Source organism: Capsicum annuum, chromosome 2 (assembly GCF_002878395.1).
Source record: "Capsicum annuum cultivar UCD-10X-F1 chromosome 2, UCD10Xv1.1, whole genome shotgun sequence".
Lineage (NCBI taxonomy): Eukaryota > Viridiplantae > Streptophyta > Magnoliopsida > Solanales > Solanaceae > Capsicum > Capsicum annuum.
This window is the reverse complement of record NC_061112.1, coordinates 27,896,603-27,916,872: the sequence shown is the minus strand read 5'-3', so window position 1 is coordinate 27,916,872 and position 20,270 is coordinate 27,896,603. Positions and strand designations below refer to the sequence as shown.

The 20,270-nt window shown below is 33.4% G+C and overlaps 1 pseudogene; it reads left to right on the top strand.

The window, feature by feature from the left end:
• The first annotated feature begins 1,429 nt into the window (after positions 1 to 1,429).
• On the top strand, positions 1,430 to 6,200 carry LOC107857724 (annotated as a pseudogene).
• Positions 6,201 to 20,270: the final 14,070 nt, after the last annotated feature.

The following is a 20,270-nucleotide window of genomic DNA, read 5'->3' as shown; positions in this document are numbered from 1 at the left end:
ACTTCCCTAATTGTTGTGTTGGCTGAGATTGTTCCATACCAATCAATGTCTTGGGCCTGTGGTAATGGGCCAGTCGCTTGTTATTGTGTAAATATTTTATACAATATTTTTCTGTTCTAACAAAAGGCCTTTAAGGCCTCCTTTCGATTAAAAAAAGGAAAAGTACAACGGCTGACCACTTTGAAAAGAAATGACCCACAATTTGAAAATATGAACAATTGGAGCCAGTCGACCGAATTTATTTTTATTTTTTAGCCATTTGGCCCAATTGGACACATACAGTCTCGATACTCAATTGATACACTTTTATACCACATTGATACGCTTTAATACCATATTGATACACTTTTATGCTATATTAAAGGTTGTATAGAATGTGTATATAAATTGTATGATTATTGTATAAATATGAATCTATATACAATGCATACAGAAATTGTATCATTATTGATGTATAGAATATGTATATGAACGACTATTGCCGCTAAAACTTATATAGAATATGTATAGAAATTGTATAATTATTGTTATGACGTGAATAGAAACTATATCATTATTTGTATAAAATATGCATACGTGTAGGATGTGTATAAAAATTATATAATTACTATATAAAATATGTATTTGTATTTGATATCAAAGATTCATGTATTTGATGTCAAATATTGTATTTGATTGATAAAAAAGAAGAGCAACAATTACAATGTTATAAAATTGTATTTGATTCTTAGAAAAACTACACCAATTAGAAGAATAACTTTTTTTTTAAAAAAAAAAATGGATCTGTGAAAAAAACAGTGGAAAAAAAGACAAAAAGATTCTTTTAGAAAAGAGGGCAAGCAATGAATTTTTTACAAAAGTGTAGCAGCAATTTAAAAAAAATAGCTAAAAAATAAAAAAACATGAAGGTAGTAACAAAAAATGGCCTAAATTACTATATTTTGAAAATTCAAAATCAATGGCCACTCGATGATAATTCTTTTAGCCGAGAGTGGCTATTCTTGTCTATTCCCCTTAAAAAAAACTGTATATGTTGTTCTACACATAACTTTGCGCCTTATGAGTTTTATTGTTTATTCCAAAATTTTCATTAAATAAATATCAAGGATTTTATGAGATTTATAAACTTATATTTCCGCATTAAACTTCATAATTTCCTAAATTAATTGTCAGTTTAACAAATATGTCAGTTTGATAATAAATTAGCTGGCAGCTTAATAAACTTACCATAATATAGATGTAAGATAGATTTACTTTCCTTTCTGATTAATCACTCAAATTTAAAAAAATTTGTGGTATAGTAAAATGTAAAGTTTCTTATAATACTATGGAAATAAATTAATGTAGAAAACATCTGTTGAAAATAGAGAGAGAAAATGAAGGTGTATATAAGCGCAAGAGAACAAAACAAAGAGAGAAGCAAAAGTAAATGACTCCAAAATCTTGTTTAGAAACAGCCTTTATATTAGGCCTTGTTTTTGTGTGCACTAATGCTGAGGATAAGGTTTTCAATGTCCATTTTTATGGTGCTAAAGCAGATGGAATGACAGATAATAGTAATGTTATAATCCATTCATATTGATATTTAAATGATATAATCAATATCTCTTTATTTTCTCAAATGAACTAATAAATAGAAAAAACATTTTAAATTTAAAGAATGGGGAATGTAGACAGAAAAGTTAATTTTGTCTTTCTTCTAAATATTTTTCTACCTATGAAATCATTCATAATCATTCGGTCCATTTTGTGTAATACATTACTACATGTGTAATAGACTGTTTTGCTAAAATAACTAATAAAGTAATGACCATTGTATATATGATATTTTCTTATTTCTAATTAAGTTTTATTTTATTTATTTATTTATTGTTAAAAAGACATTTTTTAATGCTTGGATGGATGCATACAAATGGAATGGAAAAGCCACATTATTGATGCCTTTAGGAGTATACAAGGTACATGTTGCATTCTTTAGTGGACCGTGCAATGGATTGGCCTTGATCTTCGAAATCAGAGGGGTTATTATAGCTCCGACAGATCCTAAGATATTTTGTAATACGTCTTGAATTTATTTTTATAATGTTAATGGCCTAGAGATTAAAGGACAAGGAACTTTAGATGGATAAGGGGCTTCTGCTTGGGGAAAGCATCGATGTGCAACCCTTCCTATCATAAGTTTTACTTTATTTGTCTAATTTGTTTTAATATACTCTAATTTTGATCACTAAAATTAATTTTTTTTCATAAATACTTTATTTTGTTGTGTTCTTTTTGTTCCCAAATTGTCTTATAAAAATTAAAGTGAAAATTCACAAAGATCTTGTAATGCCCCAGGAAATTTTTCATTGAAATTTTGTACGTAAACGTGTTGGGTTCTATCTTCTAAAATGAATTATAAATTTTTCCGTAAAGAATATCTTACATTATGACCCACCATTACGTAGAGTATCAAATAAGCTTTCCAACTATATGTGGATCATCCAAAACGGACACCCGAGCGACGAGTTATGAACATTCCGATTGAACCGTGAATAGTAGTAAACAGTAAAACGTGCAGGAAAAAGTACTGAGGCTTGGCGTATTTTTGCTCCAACTTTAAACGATCATAACTCCTTGTACATAATGATCTGGGTGATCTACTATATATCAACGGAAAGCTCTGCGAGTCCTCTTTCCAATGAAATTGGTTTCATCCAATTTTTCTATCGGAGCAAAACGTTATAGTCAATCTACTTCAGCCTATCAAAAGTGAATTTTTTGGGTCAACTTCAAATGATCATAACTCCTCTTACACAATGATCTGGGTAAGATACTATATATCAACGAAAAGATATGAGAGTTCTCTTTCTAATGAAATTGGTTTCATCCAATTTGGATATCGGAGTAAAATATTATGGTTGATCTACTTCAGACTATCAAAACAGTCCATCAAAGGACAGATTCGAGAATTATTTGATTTTTAGGGGCGTTTTGGTCATTCCCCCTCACCTAAAATCCGTCCAAACCCTATATTAAAGCCTATTAGAAGCATTATATGTTATATTTCATCAAATTCCCTCAAAAAGAAAACTCTAAGCTCCTATATCCAACTTCAAGAACCTCCAAAGTTCACCATTAATTCTGTAAATTTATTCAAGATTCCAAGTTCCTAGTTCAAGAACTCCAAGAACCATCATTCAAAGGCACGATTAACATCTCAAAAATGAGTATCGATTTAAAGTTCATCATTCAAGGTATGTGGAATTTTTCAACAAGAACTCTCTTTCTTTCTTGTGCCCAAAAGTAATTTTCTTTACAAAGGCATGATTTTTATTTGACTTTTACGAATTTGAAGCATGAACCCATATCTTATGATGATTATTATGAAATCTTGATGTTTATGATTTTGAAAGATGAATTTATATGTGTGGAGATATAAAGCATGAATCTTGAACGATATTTATCATGATTTTGATATTTGGATCGTGAATCACCATTAGAAATTATGTTTTTTGAGAAAGTGTGTGTTATAAGCACGTTGATGTTGAATATTTGAGATATTTTGAATGATTTGAACTTTTGATCTTAATGGAGTTGTTTTGAACTCGAGTGTGAAAGAAATCCACAATGTGGTTGATTTTGATAGATGGGAAGCATGATGGCTCCCGATGTATATTTATATATTACTGAAATTATTTTGTTGTGAATTATCTTTGAAATGATCTAAGCTAAGTTCAGAAGAAATCTTTAGCACCGAGTGGGAGGTATAAAGTGACCTTACTTCCCTAGAACTACGTGCCCCCGTAGGAGTGAGCCTGAGGCTGATTTATATAGTGATCACTAGTTTGTGTGGATTTGATATCGATAATCTTACTCTGATGGCAAGGATAGGATGGCTCTCCCCAACGTGGGTTGTACATTGGACTCCATGTAGCTCACATGGTTTATGTCGGTTATAGGATCTCCCAGTGTGTGTGTGTTTCCTTGTGTCTATGGTGAATGGTGAAGTGATTTGAAAGTGGAATTGTGAAAGTTATTCTTTCGAAAGATTTAAATGATATTTACATTATGAAAATTGATATTCTTGATGAACTGAAAGTGATTGGCAAATTATATGATGACTCACATGTGTTATTATACTTATTTCATCCTCTCATGATTATGATGATTTTCTTTGGGCTATGTGAGTCTTTCATACATCTTGCATATTTCTTATAAATATTTATGATGATGATGTTTATACAACTGCATACACCCCCATATACTCGGTTCCTTTTCATGGTACTGACCCACATCTTCGGATGTGGGCTGTATTTTCTCGGAATGTAGGTTCAGGTGCTCAGTTCCGAGTTCGACAGTGATTCTTTGGGCATGCTGTTCTACATCCTCTGTTATGGTGAGTCCTCATATTCCGAGGACGTGATGTCTGATATTGGTTTCACGGATTTGTTTACATTTGATAACTGAGTATGAGTCAGATGGGGCATGTCTCAATGGATCACTGGTTTTATTGATTTTCTTAGAGGCTTGTCAGACTAGTATAGATGTTGGGAGTTAACTAATAAGTTGTATTTTGTTATCTTTCTGAAATTCTTTTATTCTTGGATGATGATTACTCTGTTGATATTTGAGGGTTATTTATGGAAACCCCGTTGATTTGTGTTGAACTGAATGAAAATGGCTCAAAGGGTTAGCTTGGGACTACTCGTAGCCTCAAGCACCGTGTGACACTCCGGGACTTATTTTTTGGGGCGTTACAGATCTTCTGTACTATTATAAGGTCACGAAAGCATTTTATAACTGTGGAAGTGTCCTATATATGTATGGGCTCAATTTGCACATTCTTTTCACATATCCTACCATGGAAAGTTGGAGTGGAAAAAGTAACTAATTTTAGTAAGACAATTAGAGGGCATTTTAGCTCACCATTTATTTTGGAAAAAAATGATAATTAAACAAAATTTGTATTGTCTCATTCATTGTTTTTGTTGTAATAAGATTTTATGTTGTAATAATAATAGGAAGTTAACAACTATATATAATTTCTGATATTTTTTAATTTTATTTATTTTTTAACAAGAAACTTGAATTTTATTTTACCAATAATGCGGTTGTAAATGGCATAAATTCAATCAATAACAAAGGTGTACACATCAACGTCTATCACTGCAATAACGTGAAGTTTAGGCATGTTCATATAACAGCACCAAGCGACAGTCCTAACACCGACGGTATTCACATAAGCTACTCCACTAACATTCAGGTCTTGGATTCCAACATTGGTACTGGAGATGATTGTATAGCTATGATCTCAGACTGGAAAAGTATCAATATTTCAAGAGTCACTTCTGGTCCAGGCCATGAAATAAACATCGGTAGCTTAGGGAGATTGTCAAAACATGATGTTGTGAAGTATATACATGTCAAAAATTGCACTTTTATCATTACTCAAAATAGGGTGAGAATTAAAACTTGGCCGTCATCAAGTACTGGTAGAGCTACAACAATAATTTTTTAGGATATTTCCATGATAAGAGATTCAAATCCTATAATTATTGATCAGAATTATTGTCCAAGCGGGTATTGCAAAACTCAGGTACTTGAATTCCAATTTCTCAATCTCTAAATTTAATTTGTTTAATATTTAAGAAATCATGTAAAATGAAAAATATATTCTCTTGGTTAATTGATAATTGTAGAAAACCGCATTCAAACATATGTTGATGAAATTCCTTAGTACAAAAGGTTAATAATAATGTCCATGTCTTAAGTGAAATAATTAGTATATTATAAAATTAAAACAAACATAGTAAAAATGATTTAGATCAATAAATGAGAGAAGAAGTTCAAAAATTTATTTGGGATACATATTTTAGTATTGAAACACATATCTCTCATGTCATGTCAAAAGCAGTTAAATTGAAAGCTCTTTAATTTATATCATGTATATGATTTGACTTCTCTTTAATTATTAGGGTAGCTCAGTGTAAATCAAGGATGTAACATACAAAAACATAAGGGGATCCTCAAGTTTAGTAGTAGCAGTTATTTTTAATTACAGTGCTTTATTTCCTTGTCAGAAAATCATACTTCATGATATTAACTTAGCCTATCATGGCCACAGTGGACCTGTGATATCATTATGCTCTCACGCCAAAGGAATAGCTACTGACAAGGAGTTGTCTCCAAGCTATTTAAAGTCATCCCCTGATTCATGAACTTATAGTTACTAGAAAGTTCAAGTTTTCCTTAATCTTGATAGAACCTTCTACTCCTGCATTATTACGAAATTATCAAGTTAAATATTTGATCAATTTATTCTCCCATTAATTTTTGTGTGATAGCTAGTGATTCTATCAATATTTTTGTTTCTAAATATTCTCTTCTTTTGCTTAACTAATAATAAAATCAATTATTAGATTAGGTTTTGCTCCAATAGAAAATCTCCATTGCATCTTAATATCATTTTCATTAAGACTATTTTTTAACTTCCAAAGAGTCTGAGGTATCTCTAGATTTTTGCCCTATTAATCGTATAAATAATGTAAACAAAAAGAGATATAAAATAGAAATTTAGAATATGTTGATTTTGCCTTTTATATTATTTTTGTGGGCTTTATGATATCCATTGCATCTTAAAATTATTTTCATTAAGATAATTTTTTTAACTTTCAAAGAGAATGCAACATCTTTAGATTTTTGTCCTACTGATCGTAAAAAATAATTCAGAATATGTGGTGCCTTCTATGTTATTGTTGTGAGCTTTATGAGATTAATTATTAAAGAAGTGGTGGAATGATACAGAAAATGGAGAATGCATATGTAGCAGGGCACATTTTAGTAGTATTTAAATAGGAAAATCACAAAAATATACTATTTTGGAGTCTATATTACAAGATCTACCAATATTATTTTTTATTTTAAAAATGTAGTTTTTACTTACAAAATTTACCAACTATTCAACTGTCATAAGTTCTTTTGAAATAATCTTTATGAAACACCACTTTCTATACCATGTTCATATTATAATTTTAGAATATAGTTAAATAATCTTTAGAGGACAATAATTTCTATATCAATTTCATATCATATTTATAGGAGCACCAATTTCTACATCATTTTTATATCATACTTTTAGAAGGTAATTATACCTCCCAGAAATATACCATATTTAGATGTCATAAGTTTTTTTGAAATAATCTTTATGGAACACCAGTTTTTATGTCATATTTATATCATATTTTTAGGATGTAATTAAATAATTTTTAGATGACACCAATGCCTATATCAATTTCATATCATGTTTATAAAAGCACTAGTTTCTACATTATTTTTATTCTATTTACAGAATATGCAAATGTTCGGAGAAGATATAATAGTCATGATCTCTACATCTACAACCGGATATCACCAGTAACAATTACATATTTACCGCAACAACGACACCATATTAGGGTGGTTACTATCTATCGTTGATGGCATAAAACCACCATTATGCGAATTGGGATAGCGATAGTTATCCAATTATAATACCTCTGTCTCCTGTACTGTGTAAGAATGAGTCAGAGTGATGAAGAGCATTGTTTTCTGTCTATATATTTTTACTAATTTATTCAAAAAATCATGAAAAATAAGAAAAACCCGCACCAAATTTCCACGCAATTGATCTGTTTCGTTCGTCCTCCGATGGATTTTTTCAGAATCTGGAATGAAGGGGTCGGTTTTTGGGTATTTTAGATAAGTTTTTTTGGTGAGGGTGCTTCGGCGATGGTTTTTTACTTTGGTTTTTATAGGTTTGATGTGGGATTTTGCTAGAGATCCAGCGAGCTTAGGCGGTGACGAATTTCATCGAAATCGATCTATCCTCTATTGTTTCTTCTACTCTATCTCATGTTTGCTGACTCTCTCACGATTTTTCCTTTTCTTTTTCTATCTTCTCTCCATTCATTAATTCTCTCCTCTCTCCATTGATATTTATTTTTCCATTAATTTTCCCCTCTATTTTGCATTTTTCATCTGTGTATGTATATCAGTGTGTGTGCCCGTTTATACCAACAACATCGTATCTGGGTGGTTACTATTTGCCATCAGTGACGTACAACCACCATGATCACCATCCCAGTTATGCAATTTGGTATGGAATTGAAAAACATATTTGAAGAAAGTATAGAAAAGAATACTAATTATTCTTTACCCAATCTTAATATTTTTAACTGTGTTTTTGATAAGTTTTGTTGGTTTTCTATTGGTATCATAAGTTTTGTTAGTATTCTATTGGTGTATTTTGAAAAGTTGAAATTGTTGGTAGATTGTGTAGTATTGACTCTTAAATTGTATATTTTTGTGATTTCCCCTATTTAAATTAGACTATAAAATTTTTAAGAGTCTAATCTTAGTGTTTTACGTCATTCGTAGATGAGATATTGGAAAAGTAGATGCAAATGGTTGATATACCAAGGAACACTTATGTTAAGTGTCATGATCCAAAATTTCGAGGTCATGATGACACTTATTTCGATCTAACCTTGATAGGTAAGCCCATAACAAAGATAGGATAAACCAAAATGAAGATCAACTAATGAAATAAAAACTCAAGAGGTCATAATGACACCTATCATGATAGAACTTTGGTAGGTGATTCCATCACAAAGATAGAATAAATTGAAATAAAGATCAAACAATGAAATAAAAAAACAAGACTTTGAAATAAAGTCGAACCAATAACAACATCAACTCAATATTTGAAAATACAACTCAAAATCCCAAAAAGTGTTTCGTGAATATAGAGCGACTATAAACCAGCATCAAAATGCTATAACATAAAGTATCTTATCTATGAAATGAAATAAAGACATAAGTAGGATAGATGAAGTCGGAACATGCTCTGAGTGGGGAGCTCACCATGGATTTAATTACTTTAATATGCACGACCAGTGCCTGTGGGTAGCATCTGTATCAAAATTTGCACCAATAGGATACAGAAAGTAGGAGAGAGTATGATCCACTTGTACTCACTAGACATCATTGACCGATTGAGCTTAGAATAGATAACTGAATCAATTCTAGTGAGCTACGAGTTAAGTAACGCCCTACAGGTAGAAAAGTCTCACATGAATCAAGTTGAAACAAGTAAAAAACATAAGAATGAATCTCAACAACAATATATACAACATGTATGAAGATATTAAAATTACAATACCATCTAAATGTAAGAAGTGCAATACAATGTAGCATGTTGATATGGAATGGATGTAAAGGCCAAATGTAATATATATATATATATATATATATATATATATATATATATATATATCTTTCTAGCATAATCTCCAAGAGAGAATCCATGGGAGGTTCGCAATCCATATACTAATCAAAATTTCAATATTTGATCTTGTTGGCACTTTTCTTGGTCAAGTCATTTTTATTAAAATGTTCATTTTTTTTAGAAAGAATTTAAGCTCCTTAGTATAACCAGTTCTATGAAAATAAAAAATGAATAAGTATGCATGATCATGACAAAATAAACAATGCAAAATAATTAGCTCAATAATGTATAAATAAATCCAAATACATAAATTGCAGTAAATCATGATACAAACCACCTTATGACAACACAATATATAATCAACGCAAAGTATTTATAAAATCCAGTACAAACCCCCAACACGGGAATTACAATAATAAAATAACCAAATAAGATACCAACAAGGTCAACAAAAGTCTCGCTCAAGAATCACAATGACAATAAGCTCTCTAACTAATAATAAAGTCAAAAAAGCCCCTACTCGGGCATCACAATAAAAATAATCAACTTCAAATAACGTAAACAATGAGATTTCACTCAACTCATAGCATGATTTAATAATTTTTGTACCCAGCTAAGTTTGAAGAAAGTTAAGCCTTAACCTATCTCAGGGCAGCATCGCAAGTTCAAAAATACTTAACTTGAAGCCTTTTACTTTCAAGCAGCCTCAGAATGTTTCTAATCTATCAAAATAAGCTTCAACGTGTAAATACGAGTTCATTGATACCCATATTAGTATATTTTAGTTCAAGATTTAAAATCACCTAAAAATTCAACCTCAAGACTAAAAAGGTAAATAAAATTTTAATAGAGAATCACTTTACTCATAATTTAAGAGTATTAGATCTAAAATTTCATCAAAATAAAGTTAAAATAAAAATAGAAATCATTGAAATATCATTTTTTTACTTTTCAAGAAAATTCCAAAATCTCAAGCTAAAAAATTATGATTTGAAGATGACTTTTACAATATAGTCAATGAGTAATGATCAAATATAAGTTTAGAACTTTAACCAATTGAAAGATGTATAAATTCCCCTTTAGATTCTCCAAAAGCGTAGTCCCAAACCTTGAAAAGGGTGAAATTAGAGTTTAAGGTTGAAATGGGAATTTTAAATTGTTGTAGTAAACAGTGCCTTCTCTGAGAACAGGTTAGTCATTCACATTCATTAAGGATAATATTGACCCTAACCAACCGCGAGGTGGATGGATCGTGAAAGCATAGAATAAAAAAGGCGACCAGACCCAATTATCCTTCGTGTACGTAGTGACCCACATTGCTTTCATGATGATCAGGATAAAAACTTCTTTGTAAATGTAGGCATAGTCCCACAAACGCGATGAGGAGTGACCTAGTGCACCAGCAACTCAGCAAAGCAGAAAAACTAAGTCAAATTCCTCCAAACCCTCAAAATTCAATGGGTACACCCATAATAACAAACCAATAATGTTACAAGGCTAATTTCGATGGTCCAGACTTAAATAAGCCTTCAAAGTTACCAAGGAGATCATTATAAACACGCTTCACCCAAAAACCACTTTAGGCCAATAAAACTAGTTTCTCATGAAAACACTCAAAAATCATAATAGGGCTTTGAAATATAAACTGACCAAGGTACTAAACCAAAATCAACATTCAAGAATCAATGGAACTGATAGAATATTCATCCACCATTCGAACTTCAGAATGTTGACAAAGTCAACTATATCAACTTATAAGCTTCTCAAAGAAGAAACTTGCATAAAATACTCCTAAATTCTTTGGGGATCATGCCACCCATTGTTATATATCTACTTGGTGTGCCAAACTCTATCTCCCATGTAACCTCCTTAATCCGGCAATGTCTCCACTGAACTTTTATTAAGTTAATAATCTTGGACCTCAACTTTCTCGTCTGCCTATCAAAAACATCTATAAGCTCCTTTTTATGATCAAATAAAAATCTAAAGTAATTGCATCCCACTGTAGCACATGAGAATCATCATGACAATATCGCTTTAATATCAAAATATGAAGTATTAATTGAATAGTTGATAAGCTCTTTGGCAAGGCTAACCTACTATCCATCTTTTAAACTTTCTCAAAAATCTCAATAGTCCCAATGAACCTTAGGCTATGCTTTTCTTTCTTTCTGAATCTCATCACACCTTTCATCGGTGATACTTTTAATAGAACCTGCACACCCTACATGAACTTTACATCATAGACCTGCTGGTCAAAGTATCTTTTTTACCTACTTTAGGTTGCCACAGGTCTATCATAGATCAATTTCACTCGATCCATCGAGTCTCTCAACTAAGTATTAACCCAAGGTCTAACATTGAAGAAATCAAATCTTCCTAAGGGACATCTATACCTTCTTCTATATAAAGCCTTGAATAATGCCATCTAAATATTGAAATGATAAGTTTTATTATAGGTAGACTCTATAATAAAAAAATGGTCCCAATGACCACAAATATCCATAACATATTCTTAAAGCATGTCCTCTATTACCTTTATAGTCCTATCCTACTAGCCATTAGTCTGAAGGTAAAATATCATGCTTATCTCTAAATATATACAAAAATCCTATTGTATAGAAGGCAAAAAATTCATGGTGCACTAGGTACATCAATCAAAAATAATAGAATAGGTACAAATGAACTACCTCATGAATATGGATCCTTTCCAACTTCTCCATATTGTAGTTCATCTTTACAAGAGAAAAATGTGCTGATTCAGACAACCTATCCCATATTACCCAAATGGAATCAAATTTCTCTAAAGTATAAGGTAAATTAACCATAAAGTCTATATTAATCTACTCATACTTCCATTCTAGGATAGATATTTGTTGATCGAATGATGTTGGGTGTATTTATACGTCTAAGCACCATAACTTACCCATGTTTTAGCTAAGTTTTGAGTATAAAATACATAATTGTTGAACTTTATCTATTTTTAGTTAAGTGAGCTGACATATGTGATTAGCATGCTTTTCAGGTACTAATGAGGAAGATTACGACACTTTGGGGAACTGTGGATAGCAAAGGAAACTTCACATAAAAGGAAAGCAACTTTTGGATTGAATGTGATATATGGAAATTTTTTCCTAGGCAAACTTAATATTTTTAAATAGTTAAGGATGCAGTAGCAATTTATTAGAGAAGGATGTTATTAAAAGCCTTATGGCTAAATTTTTAGGGATTATTCATTATTCTGTATTATTTAAAAAAGGAGAAAAAGTGTCTTAGCTTGAGGAGAAAGAGAGAGAAACATTTTTCTCTCTTATTTCCGCTATTCATCTTCTCCACCAAGATCGTTCTAAGTTTTGTTATGATGAATATTTCTATTGTGATTTCCTTTTTATTCATGAGTAGCTAAGTTTATTTGTTAGGGTTATGGAAACCTTGTAGTATACTTTCTATTGCTATGAGTTTTTGAATTTATGATGTGTTAATTCACTTATATCATTACTCTCTTCGTTATGATTGAATTCTCGTGGTTGCAAACATAGGGAATGTGCCATTATAGCAATAACTTGTTCGATAGAAAAGTTACTATTTGAAAAAGAGAGTAGTGATAAGAAAATAGGGTTTCCAACCTTTATTTTACACGTTAATGCCTTAGCAGGATTAACTACTTGGATAGTTTGTATGATTGGTTGTACACTTTGGATTTGAGAGAACTAAGGTGAATAAATCCTTGATGGTTGAGAAACACTTGGATTTAGAATTAGAATACATCTCTCTATAAGTGCATGCATGTATAAATCCTTATTACTCATAGTTAATAGAGAAGTAAAAGCTACAAGGTGGACATAACCCTAACTTGTCATTCTCTGTGATCAAATATTAATACACATATTGCTTCATTATTATATTATAACTATCATTTCAAATTTAAAACAAAACCCCCCATTCAGGAACCTCTGACCAACAGTTCAGTAACAATTACAATACTTAGTAACACAGTATTCCCTATGGGATTCGACACCCAACCTGGTTGGGTTCTATATTTGACAGCGACCACTTACTCTCTCATAAGAAAGGTGTAATTTGGGCGTATTAAATTTTGGCGCTGTTGCCGGGGAATACGGTTGTCGACTAAGTTTTGTTTGTTAGTCGACCTTTTGGTCAAAGATTTCCAAAATTTTACTTTTTGTTTGTTGTTTTTGTTTTGATTAGGTTGAGTGTATTGCATGCCAAATACGTGGAGATCGGGCCACCCATTATTACCTATAAATCCCAAACTACATCTCATTGGCAGAATGGATGCGCAACGAGACCCTGAAAGAATAGCTGCTCAACAGGAGCAGGCTAGATTAGCTGCATTGGCAGCTGCACAAGTAAAACAACAGAATGTTGATAACCTAGGTCGGGTACCAAATCTTGATGATGAGGACCTGGGTGATGATGAGTTATTAAATACAAGGCGTGCAGATGATATGGCTGCACCAGTGAACAGAAATGTCAACAGAGATCGTCAAGCTAGGATGAGACCCGAACGCCGAGCTGTGCAAGTTGATTTTGAGAATGATGATGACAACTTGGATGAGGCTGGTGCCACAAGGTTTATTATTCCTCCGCCCTTGGCACCCAGAGCCAAGTTCAATATTACTAGAACTATGATCTAGCTACTGCAACTCAAAGGGTTATTTGGTGGACTTACAGGCGATGATCCGAATATGCATCTGATTAATTTTATCTCAACATGCAAATTATTTGACAATCCAGGGGTTGGACAAAATATGATCCGACTGCATTTATTTCCATTGTCTCTATCTGGAGAGGAAACTCTATGGTTAAACGGGCTAACACCTGACTCTATTACTAATTGGAGGCAGCTGAAGGATGCTTTCCTGGAAAGATTCTTTCCGCCATCCAAGAGAGCATAATTGAGAGATGAGATAAGCAATTTCAGATAGCTTCCAACTGAAGCTCTCCACGAGACTTAGGAGAGGTTCAAGAAGAAGCTGATGCGGTGCCCAAATCATCAGATGACCAATGTCCACTTGATGGAGATATTATATAGGGCTTTGAATTCGGTGACTAAGCCAGTGGTAGATAATGCTATGGGTGGGTCCTTCATGGACCTTACTTTTCTTGAGGTATCTGACATGTTAGGTCGTATGACAAAGCAGAGTAGAGCTTGGCATACCAGGGATTCTGAGGTAGCAAGATCTACTGTATCTATTGCCATGACTGCAAAATAGAGGCAATGAGAAGAAGAGTGTGACTAGTATATGGTTCACATGAAAACATAGATGGACCTTCTAACTAAGAATTTATTATCAGGAAAGACAGAGAAGGTTAAAGCTGTAGCATCACAGGGAAGGGCTGACTCCAATCCTGAGGAAGAAGCTTATTACTTGAACAATTAGATGGGTTTCCGAGGTGGTGGCCAAGGAAACTAAGGTTGGAACCATCAAGGAGATTGGAAGAATAAAAGTGACAGAAGTGGACTGTATGTACCTCTTAGAAGCCTTGATAATGCTGCCACCAGTTCAGGCAAAACGTCTATGGAGGACATGATGGAGAAAGTATTAAAGAGAGTTGACGCGATAAATTTTAGGGTGACTATAATAAAGAGTGATGTATCTTCCAGAAGTCAACTTGTAAATTCGCACTCAGTTGCTATTAAACAATTAGAGCAGCAGATGAGCCAATTATCCACAGCATTCAACCAAAGAAAGAATGGGACTCTACCAAGTGATACAGTTCAGAATCCAAGGTCTGACGGATCGTGTATGGCCATTACCACTAGGAGCGGTAAGATGTTATCTAGTCCAGGTTTAAGAGCTTCCTCTTATACTGATGAAGTTGAAATAGATTGAGAGATGTTGATGAATCTCCAGTGGTGCCTGTGGAGTTGGGAGGTTTGAAAAAGAAGAGTGCAAAAGTTAAACAACCAACTAAGCCAAAGCATGTTAGTGATGTGGAGCACGGCATAAGAAACGAGGTAAAAGTTTCTCCAACTGAAATTCCATGGCCGCCACCTCCATTTCCACAATGATTAAAGAAGAAAAAAGATGTTGGCGGGTTTATCAAATTCATGGCTATGTTGAAGCAGTTGATAGTGAATATGCCCTTAGTTGAAGCACTGGAACAGATGCCCGGATATGCTAAGTTTATGAAAGACCTGTTGACAAAGAAAAGTATTGTGAGATATGAAATGGTAGACAATCTTCATTATTGTATTGCTATTGCTACAAGATCTATTTTCCAGAAGAAAGCATATCTGGGAGCATTTACTGTTCCATGTACGATTGGACTGCTAAAGTTTAAAAAGGCCCTTTATGATCTTGGGGCAAGTATTAATCTTATGCCATTGACGGTTTTCAAGAAATTGGATTTGGGAGATCCTATGCCCACTAATATGCGGCTTCTAATGGTGGATAGATTAGTAAAAAGGCCGATTTGGATTCTACATAATGTATTTGTAAAAGTTGCTTATTTTATATTTCCTGTCGATTTTGTAATTCTTGATTGCGAAGTGGACTTTGAAGTACCCATAATTTTGGGTAGACCATTCTTAGCAACTGGAAGGGTGTTTGTTGACATGGAGATGAATGAGCTAAAATTTAGGCTCAATGAGAAAGAAGTTAGCTTTGAAGTATGTCGGTCTATGAAACAATAAAAAGAGATGAGTGTCTTCTCGATTGTTGATGTATTCTATGAAGATAAGCGAGATGTACGAGTTAAGGACATGTCTTTTGTGGAGACCATAGCTGGTTTGGTTGAACTTGCAAGCAAGGATGTGAGTGACTTCAAAGTGGTTGGACTAATAATAAAGCATTGTCTTGATCCAACAAATGAGGTACAAATGGTATCATTGATGTATCTTGACAAAGTCTGAGTAGTCAAGATAATCGAGTCGTGTCGAGACGTTAAATCAGGTGCTACATGGGAGGCAACCCATGATTTTATTTTCACTTTATCATGTTAAACAAAAATATGAAAAGAAGAGTCGAGCCACGACTAAAAATACGACGCTTAGTGGGAGGCAACCCATCTTTCTAATCATTTTTGTTGTTTTTGATTAAGTGTAGGTGCATGAAGTACTAAGGAGGATATTAGTCCCAATTTTGATTTGGAAGTGAGCCATGTCAATGGTGGTAAGTTTAGGAGTGATGGGAACATTACAAGTAAGTTGGATTGGTCAAATGTGTAAGGCTCAAGTATGATTCGCATTAGAGTCGTGCATGGAATTATGTTAATTCGACCCAAAAATTTTTGCAGTGCGACTTTATTTTGTCACTTTCAATGAGGTTTGTGGTGGTAACCTAGGGCTCGAGCCTATCGACCCAATCCCAAAGCCCACCACTGACCTTGATGGGGGTGCGGAGGTGAAGTCCCCATGGTATGGACCTTTTCGACCAAGTGTGCGCTACATTTCCAATCGCCTATGCTCACTACCTCACTTAGACGATAGGTTAGGCGCTGCCTATGTCAACATAGGCGATAGGTTAGGCGCCGCTTGTACCATTTTCTATGCTCATTGCCTCACCTAGGCGATAGGTTAGCCGCTGCCTATGTCAACTTAGGCGATAGGTTAGGCGCCACCTATGTCAACTTAAGAGATAGGTTAGGCGCCGTCTATGTCAACATAGGCTATAGCTTAGGCACCGCCTATGTCATTGCCTATGCCCACTGGCTGGTTACTTTGCTACTTGTTTTATAAGAAAAATAGTAACAAATAACTTTGCTATTTGCTCCAATGATGATCTCCATGCAGGTGGCATGACTCCTAATATGGATGAGAAGTACTAGTAGACAGGTTCTTTATCTGGTTATTTGCACTAGGGACAGTGCTGAGCATAAGTGTAGGGTGGATGGTTACTTTTCTACTTGTTTTGTAAGAAAATAGAACCTTCTCCTTAGTATACTTCTTGATAGGATTAGTTATTTTGTTTATTTCATTTTGTTAGTTATTTAGTCATAATTAGGTGCTTTTCTCGATGATGGATGGATGGCGACCGTCTTAAGAGAAAATTAGTCATTTAATTGCATATAACTGTTCTTGTGGGTCACATGACATTATAACATAAGTATGTGATGGATAATTACGTTTGAAACACCTAGGCTCTAGTTGTGACTCTTGTTGTGATTGTTGGTTTTAGTTGAATTCATGTAATTGTTGGGTCAAGAATCTATAATGCTCCTAATTGAGTTGACCATGTGCTATGAGTGTGTTAGACCATTGTATATTCCTTATTGCAACTGATTCTATAACTTGCCTGGTGTGTGTGCAAAGCGAAATAAGGATTGTGAGTTTAGGAGATGATTTAGGCATTTCTTTGATAGCCATTGTTCATACCTTCTTTTGACCTACCTTTGTACATTATCTTAGCTAGCCCCGTTGAGACTTTATCTTATTCTTTTGTTAGCCTCATATGTAGCCTATTCCGTTCTTTAATAGACCATAATTTGATCCAAAAACTCCTAAGTGCTTTAATGTAAAATCAATGTGAGTTAGGAGTTTGACAATAAGGGGAAAAAATTTAAAATTGATGCCCCAAAGTCTAGTTATTGGCGTGAGCAATTGATGTGGTTGGGAGTAGCTAAAATTGTTGAAAAAGTTCAAAATTTTTATCCCAGATATGTTACAATGAACCTGTTTTGTCCCTGGTCTTTCTTGGATATTGTGCACCTCAACTAAGTCAAATTACTTAAGTTGAGGGTGGCTATTATAGGGGCATAACGTGAAAAGGATGCCAAAAAAAATATTTGAAAGGGTTGCATACTTCCACCATAGTGTTATTAATTAAGCTTAACAAGTTGGGGTGAAAAGCAAATCTGTGAAGATAGCAGAAGTGGAAATAGGTTGTTGGAGATTGGTCTTAATTGCATAATGTAGTATATTAAAGCGCTTAGGGAAAATAGTCACTATTTCTGGCCAAAATAGTTCCTACCCATCCTTTAGCCTGCATTACAACCCATAAAAGACCTATTTGATCCTAATCTTAGCATTCTGATATTAGTGGAGTATTACACTAAGGGCAAGCATATGGTCATTAGTTGTAATTTGAGAATTCTTTGTGAGAGTGAGCGCAACTTGATTCTTGTACCCATTTTGTTAGAAATTGCATGATTATGAGTGATTATGGGTAATTCTCTTGTTGTGAGGGAACATAGTTGATAAAGGTTGGGTAATTTATATGATTTTTTTTCTTGAATGATATGCATGAAATTGCCAACTTAATGAGTCTATTCTTGAGGATAGGTTGTATCTAGGAATGATTCCTGAAGCTACTTCTTGTTCATAATTGTTGTGTGAGCCTATTTGAGCATCTTGTCTTCCTTTGTGGGTGCTAAGGCTTGTGTAGTATGCATAAATAGATATGTTGTTCGAGGACGAACAAAGTTTTAAGTGTGGGGTAGTGATGTTGGGCGTATTTATACGTCTAAGCACCATAACTTACCCATGTTTTAGCTAAGTTTTGAGGATAAAATACATAATTCTTGAACTTTGTCTATTTTTAGATAAGTGAGCTGACCTATGTGATTAGCATGCTTTTTAGGTACTAATCAGGAAGATTACGACACTTTGGGGACCTGTGGATAGCAAAGGAAACTTCACATAAAAGGAAAGCAACTTTTGAACTGAATGTGATACATGGAAACTTTTTCCCGGGCAAACTCAATATTTTTAAATAGTTAAGGATGCAGTAGCAATTTATTAGATAAGGATGTTATTAAAAGCCTTATGGATGAATTTTTAGGGATTATTCATTGTTCTGTATTATTTCAAAAAGGAGAAAAAACGGCTTAGCTTGAGGAGAAAGACAGAGAAACGTTTTTCTCTCTTATTTCCGCTATTCATCTTCTCCACCAAGATCGTTCTAAGTTTTGGCATGATGAATATTTCTATTGTGATTTCCATTTTATTCATGAGTAGCTAAGTTTATTTGTTAGGGTTATGGAAACCTTGTAGTATACTCTCTATTGCTATGGGTTTTTGAATTTATGATGTGTTAATTCACTTATATCATTACTCTCTTCGTTATGATTGAGTTCTCTTGGTTGCAAACATAGGAAATGTGCCATTATAGCAATAACTTGTTTGATAGAAAAGTTACTATTTGGAAAAGAGAGTAGTGACAAGAAAATAGGGTTTCCAACCTCTATTTTACACGTTAATGCCTTAGCAAGATTAACTACTTGGAGAGTTCGTATGATTGGTTGTACACTTTGGATTCGAGAGAACTAAGGTGAATAAATCCTTGATGGTTGAGAAAAACTTGGATTTAGAATTAGAATACATCTCTCTATAAGTGCATGCATGTATAAATCCTTATTACTCATAGTTAATAGAGAAGTAAAAGCTACAAGGTGGACATAACCCTAACTTTTCATTCTCTGTGATCAAATATTAATACATATATTGCTTCATTTTTATATTGTAACTATCATTTCAAAGTCAAACCAAAACCCCCCATTCAGGAACCTCTGACCAACAGTCCAGTAACAACTACAATACTTTGTAACACAGTATTCCCTATGGGATTCGTCACCCAACCTGGTTGGGTTCTATATTTGACAGCGACCGCTTACTCTCTCGTAAGAGAGGTGTAATTTAGGCGTATCATCGAACCACCTAGTCATGATGCTCATACTTAACTTGCTGGAAATTAAGACACTTAGCCACAAATTCCACAATGTCTTAGTTATCCCATACCACTAATAGTATTTCTTTAAGTCATGGTATATTTTAGCTACTCTTTAATGGATATAATACCTTGAACTATGAACCTCCTAAAAAATTCGTATAATCAAGTCACCAACTCTTAGCATATAAAATTTTTATCTCTATGTAAGAGAATAACTATTTTTCCCTTCAAATTTCTCTATGAAAAAATCATCTTGGCTTGGATAAAATGGTTTTGTCATTTCTTGTAGAGAATCTCTGTCTTCTAGACTTGAATCTCCATGATCATGATTCATGTGTGAACGTACCCATTGCATAATCCACCATTGTTGTACCTTCCAATATTATGAA